Below are 9,080 nucleotides of genomic sequence, written 5' to 3'. Positions count from 1 at the left end.
TTGACTTTGCCATACTGGATTTTGGAGCAGTAACTCGTCAGGCAGCATCTGTTGAAAGTCCGCACATTACTTACGGAGAAACCTATAAACTTCACACATATATTGAGCAAAGGGACATGGAGACAGTGAGTCAGACCAGGGGTGCATCTCCCCAGCAAGTATAAGGGAAGAGTAAGTGTCCAGGGAAGCTTGCAGAGATGACTCCTGAGTGTCCTCCCCTCTGCTGACACTTGGTTCAATCCTGGGGCTGTATTTGAATTAGTGACCACCAGGTATTTTCTTCCACGAACCCAATGAATCATTGTTTTGTATCCTTGTAAAGTTTTAGTAGCCTCTATGCCACACAGCAAAGAGTTTCACAGCTTAGCTACAGAATTTGTAAAGGAGTTTCTCCTCATTTGTTGTTGCAAACAGGGCTCTGCTAGTTTTACCTGATGCCCCCAAACCTCATATGGGAAGAGGCAGAGGATAACTGTTCCCTATTTGTCACAGCACTCAGCATCTAGTAGATTCTATACTATTCTCCCTGCATCATTTAGCTTTGCAGTCTCTAGAACCATCCTAACCTATTGAACCTTCCCCTGCGGGGAAGCCGCTCAAACCTGAAATCATCTTTGCAGTGCACGTCTGTGCCTCATCCCTAACAAACCATTTCGCTGGGGTGACGGTGCTGGTGCATGCCTTTGTGCTGGGTGATATGCAGGTACAGGAATTTGATGATGCGGGAGCAGCTGGCGTGGCACACGAAGGCTGCTGCAGCAGAGTGCTCCCCAGTGTGCACACACTGAGCTGGCTGCCATCCCTTCTCTGTGCGGAGATAGCCTTGTCCCTTGTAGCCTCGCCCCTTGTGTGCTCCTGGGACTGGCAATGAGCAACAGCAGCCCTGGGCAAAGAGAGTGGTTGGCTGTTTGCACAGCAAGCTGCCCTGAGTTCAGGGTAGACTGAGAACCAGAGGGTGTTCCTGAAGCTGGGACATCACTCACCACTATTTTACGCATCCCCTTGTTCATATTTCTTCTTCTACAATGAAATAGAAAAATAAGAGGGGCAAGAACGCTTTTGTCATCAGCTAAAGGGGAGAAACAATAGCTCTGCTCACTCTGTCACCACCCCGCAGAGGCTGAATCACCATCACAAGGCGAATTATCCTCTTGCCTGTTGCTCAGCTCCTTCATCCCGGTGACTCATTCTGGAACAAGGACGGGAGTGATGCTACACCCTCCTCCCCCTATTCCCAAACGTGAACGGAATAGCAACCCGTGGTTGGGATCATCCCAGGGCAGGGGACAGTGAGCAGAGCTGGTGAGGGCGTCAGATGGCTCGGAGGGCAGGCACACTGTGCAGGAGGAGGCAGGGCTGGCACAGGCACTGGGGGCTCTGGCAGCTTCTGCCCGCGGCTCCAGGCGTGCAGTGGTTCTGCTGGTTCTGCAGCCTCTCCCAGAGGTTGGCTTTCTCCTTAACTAACTCCGCCAGCCTGATACAATGCATAAAAGCTTGTCTCGCTCAGCAAAGGTTCACCATGAGCAGTAACATTGCTTCTGCCTTCCTTTGGTGGAGAAATGAAGATGGACTGGGACTCTGTACATGGGGCCAGCAGAGCACCATCTGCTTTGCAGGTAGAATGGAGGACTGCTCCTCTCTGCGGACTGTTTTAAATAGATTTTAATGGGATATAGGTGCCCGCAAGGAGAAATGAGCCCTGTCCTGGTCTAACACAGCGCTCATAGCTCATTCTGGATAGCAGGTGTGACAGTGAGTCTCTGACCATGGGCTGAAGGCTTTTCTGGAAGGGTACAAGCCCCATGCTTACCCCTGGGCTGTGGGCAGTTGGGCTGGACCCCAAGCTCAGCATCGTATGCCATCCCTGGAGCACATCCATCCTGTCACAGAGCTAGAGAGGCGACATCTCACCTGGCACATGATGCGTTGCAAAACAAGTGCTGGTGGTTTCAAGTTAACGAAGCTCAAAACAGCCTGACAGGGGAAAATACATCTCCAGAAAAAGGGTACCATATGTGCCTGCCAGGCAGGGCTGCTCTCGCTGCCGCAGCGAGGCTTCTTATTACTCATCAGCAGTGAAACGCGCTGCCAGGCTGGTGGTGAAGAGACATTGCATTACCAAGATTAGACACAAAATGTATTTTACAGGGGGGCCAAAGCTACCCTGAAGGTAATGAGTTTCACAGCATGCTGCCTTTTGGAGTACACTGGAGGGCAATTCCTCCTTCCTTCCAGTGGCTTTGCTGTTACCAAGGAGGTACCCAAGGTTGAGCTGCTGCAGGGGCCGTGTGAGCACCCAGTCACCTGGGGGTTCAAGGGTGACTTGAACCCCAGGGTGATGCTCTTGCTCAGCTGAGCAAAAGCATCTCTTGCAACAGGGCGAGGAGGGAGCACGCACAGCCCTCAGCTGACCCATGTCAAGGGTGGCAGCATCTCCACTCCCTGCCTGCCCCAGCGGCACTCTGTCAGAGGAACCCTAAAACCCAGCTCCCGGGCACTGTTCCGCTTGCTGGGTGGAACGCTCCGGAGGAAGCATCTGCGCTGGCTTAACTCTTCATGTTTATGCCTCTCCTATGTCTCCTTCCCGGTCCCCACAGCCACTCCTCCCCCAGGCTTCCTCACCTTCATCACGTCCCACTGCAGCTCCGTTGTACATGCCGTGCCTTGTGGAGGCTCGCAAGAGTGTGGCACATGGAGCTGAAGGAGGAGGCAGCAGGCGCCACAAGCTGCTATGGGATAAATTAATTGTTGAGGCAAGAAGAAGGTCATTGCATTATCTCATTGCTAACAGAAAAGTTCAGGCAAGTGAGCTTTAAGACGCACTGGAGGTGCTAGCAGTGACTACAACTGTCAGACAAGTATTTTGTGGCAATGAATAACAAAAGAACAAGGATTTTTTTTCCAGGCTTTTTAAGCCTGGGGGGAAGAAGGTCTTTTATTCATTTTTCTTACAGACCTTCCCTCCACAAAGGCAGTCAGGATATCCAGTGTACAAGCATTTGCTGGGCAGCAGAATGTCTCCATTTTGCAACCTCTGTGTAAGCACCTCTGCATAAGCTCCTCTGTGTATCATGGTACCTTTAATTGTGCCTGCTATGCTCAGAAATCACCTATGATTTCATACAAACCATATAATGTGAGGCACAAGAGTTTCAGAGTGGTCCAGCTCCAGCGCAGCCCCCCATGAGGTGCACAGCAGCACTGCTCCCTCTCAGGGTGTTTTCTGAGACACCCAGAGCAAGGGAGAACCTCTCTGCAGCATCGCCAGCGTCGCTGCAAGGCTGGAGTGGGGAATAGCGTGTTCATGAAGCCACCTGTCCCTTGGGGATTAATGGCACTCTCATGTGCTGGTGAATCATTAAGCCCAGGAGAAACGGTTCTCCCACAGTGATTGTCTTCCCGTTGTGCAGTGATGTCTGCTAATAGCACTGACAGCCTTCGCCTCTGGGAAGCTTAGAGTGTCAGAGCTAGAAAATGGGTATTCATGTTCCGCCTGAGCCTGTGCAGACTTCAGCCTCTCTGGATAGCCAATTTTATCCCAGTAAATAGCAGGCTTGCTTAGAAATATTATAAACAGTCTGATAAGTAAGCATAAATGGCAGGGCTGCTATTATACCGAAGGGTTCTGTTGATACTACAAACTGATGCTGAAGCTGCAGCAGCAGTGCTGGGGTCACTGGGCTCCCAGGCAGCACGTCAGTGGTGCCCACTGCAGAGGTTCACCCCGAGACATTTCCTATTGCTCTGGGATGTGTTTCCGTAGCTATTCATTGACAGTGTTCCCAAGCTATTTAGTGCAAACAAAATAAAATGAGTGTTTTACACAGAAGACAGCTCCCACAGTTTGTAGCTGCTGCAAGGCTCTTTCAGCCTTTGAGTACTAAGGGCTCGTCAGCACCTTCGAAGACTGGTAACACTCTCGGAGGCTGCAGGAGCCTCGGAGAAGGTGTCACAAGTCTGAGCAGGGCGCTCAGGGAAGCCTGCTGAGCCTGAGCTGCCTGTCCCTGCTGGGCTCTGGTCCCAGGCAGGGGAAAGACAGGGAAGGTTACAAAGCAGAGGATGGGGGATGTCTGGAGTCCTGCACAGTCCCGCTGGATGATACTGCAAACACTGGCGGGGCCCAGACACAGCTGTACCCGCGCAGAGGGTGGTCGAGCCCATCCTGTGCAGCTGGTCTGTGGGAACACCAGGATCCACCCCAGTCCTGCAGCACTGGGTGCTCAAATGTGTGTCTGGGTGCTTGGTTTAGAAAACCTGTGCTAATCTGATGGCAATGCCTGTGCATGGGGGGACCAAGCTGTGGGTCCCTGCCTTATCACAGCACCGTGCTCTCCCCAAGCACAGCACGCCAAATAAAAGGCAGTGGCACGTATCCCACAGATAAGACGTTCCCCCTCTGAAGTACCCTATGACTGCAGCCCAGACAGGCCTCCCCTCACCTCCCAGCTGTTACATGACCTCCGGGGCAACACTGCATACCAGAGCTGCCACCTCTGTGCCCAGCAGTGCAAGGAGCAGGCAGGGAGAGCTGAGGTCCTGCGCTGCGCCAGCAGGCACCAGAAGGGTTCTGCTGCCCGAGCGCCTGCCGGTGTCCCGCAGCTGTACCAGCCTGTTCAATCAGAAACCTGCCTCTCCCTGCAAGCCCGGCAGGGCAGGAACTCTGCCGGTGGAGGGGAGCGAGTTGGGCAGGTCTGTTCGCTCCTCGGAGAGCTGAGCGGCTCTGCCAGCCTTGGGGCCAGGAGAGGCAGGCACTTAGCCCAGGTCCCCATGGGCAGATCTCCTCATCCTCGGAGTCCCTGGGCAGCCCAGCCTCCCCAGCACGCACCTCGGGGGTCTCTTTTCCCCAAACAGGGGGAGGGATTCACGGTAACTCCTGGGACTGTTACTGCTCCCCCTGAGCCTGCTCAGGAAGTATCCGAACTTCTCTCATGAGTACAAGGGCTGCAGATCTGCTTCCCCGGGGCGAGCAGGCCGGCGCTGCCAGCTAACCGCTCCAGCCGGGAGAGCCTGGAGCTGCAGAGAGAGAAAAGCCACCAAACCTTCTGTGACTCACACCGAAACCATGAGTTGTCTGCATTTCCAGCCAGGCCTGTAATCAGGCTGCAAGAGGGCTGCTCCTAAAGGGGTGGGAGAGTGAGAAGGACCTGGCGGTCAGGGAGGTCACAGCCCGAGCGCGGTGACCCCGCAGCTCATGCCGACGGGCACAGACTGCCAGGCTGGGGGAAGCACCTCAACAGCCGCGCCTGCAGTTCCCCCTGGCTGCTAGGTGGCTGCTGCTGCCGAAGCTTCAGTAGGTTTTGCCACTGACACCACTTGTACCACCTCCAAAATCAGGTCGTTTAAGGAATGCGCTGTTTTAAGAGTTCTGCCGTAGGGGTGCGATGTGCGCTGTTGCGGTTACAGCTTAACACATCCACCACCTGGTTACCTGCTGGCTAAACACCCAGCCCTGCCCCTTCGCTGCCAGGAATCCTCCGAAACGGCTGTGGCTGCTTTAGGAACGTTGTTATTAGCTCCAGATCTCCTGCCTGCCCACCGCGGCGCTGCCGGAGCTCCCGCCAGCTCTCCCAGCGCACTCCGGATCAAAGCCGCCGGCTCAGCCCAAAGCACTCCTGAGAGGGGATCTTAAAGAGCGTTCCAGCCAAGTCCTAAAAAAAGCTCATCTGCTTTCATCCTCGCCGCGGTCTGACAGCCGTCTGCAGGCCGCTGGGTAATTCCTTGCGGATTCCCTTTCCCTCTGCTGTATCGAACCAGGGTGGATCCTGTCGAAAAGCACATTTCAAAGACAGTGACCTTGGCAGTCCCATCCTGACTGGCTGGATGGGAAGGAGGCAGCGCTGGGGTGGTGTTTTCCAGGAGCAGGAGCTCAGCCTGGCGGGCATCCCCTGAGATGCCAGGCACAAGGGCTGTATCATGTGTCCTGCCTCCTCAGAGAGCTGGCTACCAGCTGGGCTGGGAATTCGGGCACATTTTTCCATCTCTGGGACAGAGTAAGCATGCCTGGATTTTTTCCTAGAGAAGTACAGAAGAGGGGAAGCAACAGTCAGAAGGTACAATCCTCCAGGGCACCAACATTTCCCTGGAATGGGAAAGAGATAAATGCCCAGTGTTATTCTCGGATACGAGGACATCTGCCCCACTTCTGCTTTCCTGGTGCGATCCCCTGCACATGCCAGACACACACCACCACTGAGCCCAGCCTAGGACCACCTCAGGCCCCGATTACTCACAAGTAACAGCATTAGCAGCAAATCCTCCATCCAACAGAAGACCAAACAGTGCAAGCAAAGCCTCAGTGCTGCTGGGCAGAGCCATGTGCAAGCGTGCACCTCGGGCCAGGTTAGCTCCTCAAGGCAATGTGGGAGACTGGCATGGGTCTTTGTTAGGGAATGGAGCTGGTGGCTTTCAACACCATGTGGGACATGTGGCATTTTGATGGGATGCATGTGCCGGGAGAGCATCACACCCCAGACACCAGCACTGAAGGCATTCTGCCCAGAACAGCTCCCAAGTGGCCACATCTAGAACAAACCCCAAACATGCATGTTGCTGGTGCTCCACTCTGCACTCCGGGGGATTTCTGGAGCAATTCAGCATGGGTTTCAGTTATGGTGCAAAGCAGAGCATGGCTGCACCGGAGCAGAAAGCCACAGAAGCATCCGTGTGCAGGATCCTGCCGCAGGCTGGGGACCAGAGATGGGTGGCACAGGGTCAGCTGCAGCAGCCAGCACCACAAAGAGCCTTTCATGGTGGCAGGCGAGGCTGGGCTCAGCCTGATGGTGCAGTACCAGCCTGTGCATGGCCAGCAGCACCACGTGGCTCTGCTCCACCTGTGCTTTGTGCTGGCGGCTCCATTGGCTTTGGCAGATGCATCACCCCTTGTTCTCATCTGCTGGGGCTGAAAGAGACCTTGCCAGGGCCCGGGGACTGTTGCTCACCTCTGCCCAGCACTCAGGACACCCAGTGCTTGTGGCACCCAGCTGGGCCACAGCACCAACACCCATTGCATGTGTAGTGGGACCACAGGGAATGCACAGCTATAAGGCACCACATATGGGGCTTCAGGGTGTGCCTGGCCTTGCAGACAAGCTCACCTCACCTCCTTGGGCTGCACCGGGGAGAAGGATGAGCAATGGCTCAATGTTTAGAGCCAAGGAGCATGGGTATCTGCCTACCTCAGTCCCACCACCTCCTCCACCTAGGAGGCCAGCATGATGACTAAGAGAGGCTTTGCTGCATGCTCATACCAGGAGCTGGAGATGCACTGCCAGCTCCCCTCTGTGTGCAGAATCCGGGTACCTGGAAGGAACCAGGGGTTTCAACCTGGGGCCAGTACCCTGGGGGCAGCCCATCCTCTGACCCTTCTCTGCACAGCCCTCCTGTGCAGCTGCGGCAGGAGCTGGCTGGAGGCGGTGCAGCAGATCTGCTCAGGTCACTGCGCTGCGTTGGTTTTGGCAGCAGGTTAGAGCCAAGTGACTTCCAGCGGTGCCAAGGTTGCAGGCTCTGGCGCTAGCACAGTGTGGGCTCAGAGCTTTCCAGGGCTGCTCTGGCCATGGGAAAGCTGTCGTCAGGGTGAGCCGGCTCCCTGCCATAGCTGGCAGTGCTGCTTCAGATTCCCAGATCCCTCGGGAGCACACAGGGACTCACTGTCCAGCCACATCCCCGCACACGCATCCTGCAGCAGGCTACCCTGTGCCCCTGTAGCCTCCCCAGGATGCCACACCATCCCCCATGGCACCCCTGCCCCAGCCCTGTGTGCCTGTCTCACCCAGCAGCACCCCTGTGTTGAGCTGCCCCACAGCACACCCACCCACAGCACCATGGTCCCAGCTGAGTCTGCTTTAAGCAGCAGGACCGGGGGGAAACATCTACGAACCTGTTGAGGTGCTCCTGATATCCCTGCCAGTGGTTCGTCTTCCCTGGCACGGGGTCCCGCAGCTCTAGCTATGGGTGCATCCCTGGTTTGATGCAGAGAGCTCAGCCAGGGATGGTCACTGTTCCCCGCGCACAGAAAAGATTTTGGATGGCAAACTACAGCTGAGCAAAATCTTTCCAAATGCACACCTGCCTGTGCTGCATTTCTGTCTCCTCTTCAGCAACAACCCCAATAGCCATGGGGCATTGCAAAACACAGGGACATTACCCCCTGGGCCACCCAACCCGCAGCCCTGAACGTGTCACCCCACACAGAAGAGATGGCCTGTACCTGCCACAGCTTCCCACATGAGTTACCCTTGCACTGGTGAGCCCCTTGAAACAGAGGGATACGAGCCTGGCACAGCACAAAGCTGAGAGTACCATGATAAAAACAGCCACTGCGGAGAGGAGCCCAGGAGCCACTTGCTGCCCCGGGGACATTCACCCCTCCAAGCTCCTTGCTGATCAGTACCAGAACACTGCTGGACACATATTGATCTGACCAAGCAGTTATCCCAAGGGACATCCCAGGAGCTGAGAAAGAGAGGAGGGGTTGAGAAGGAGGCAAGGGATGAGGAGGAGGAAGGGTTGTATCCCAGGGGGATGCTGCCTGGGCAGCAGCAATACAAGCAGGGCCAGAGGTCTGACCGCCTCTCTCCTGCACAGAAACGGGCTTTCCGGACATGCTGGTGGGCTCGCTCATGAGAAATGCTGCTCTTGGGCTGAGGGATTCAGTGCTACAGAAAGCTTGTAACACAGGGAGGCAGAGCTGGCCCACAGCACCAGCAGAGGGAACGCAAACGCTCACCTCCGTGGGGCAGAGGGCGATTCCTTCGTCTGCCAAGCACAGCTAATCCCTGCAGAGCGGACTCGGAAAGGCAGGGTGGCATCCAGAGGAGCTTCTGGGAAAGTGCTGGTGAGCCAGAGGAAAGCGGCTCCCTCTGCTCCTGCTGATCCAGCACCCTCTGCTGCACGCAGCACCCCACCACAGGCACAGCCACCGGCTGCAGGGGCTGCTCAGCAGTGAGAAGCAGCAGCAGGGTCAAGAAGCAAAGGCAGGACAAGGGGAGAGGGGATGACCTCCTTGCACCAGCAGCACCATCCACAAGCACAGCAGCTTGAGCAAGAGCAGTGTCAGGACTGCCAGGAGTATCCCCATCAGA

The sequence above is a fragment of the Lathamus discolor genome, chromosome 3 (assembly GCF_037157495.1).
Source record: "Lathamus discolor isolate bLatDis1 chromosome 3, bLatDis1.hap1, whole genome shotgun sequence".
NCBI lineage: Eukaryota > Metazoa > Chordata > Aves > Psittaciformes > Psittacidae > Lathamus > Lathamus discolor.
This window is presented reverse-complemented; position numbering follows the sequence as displayed.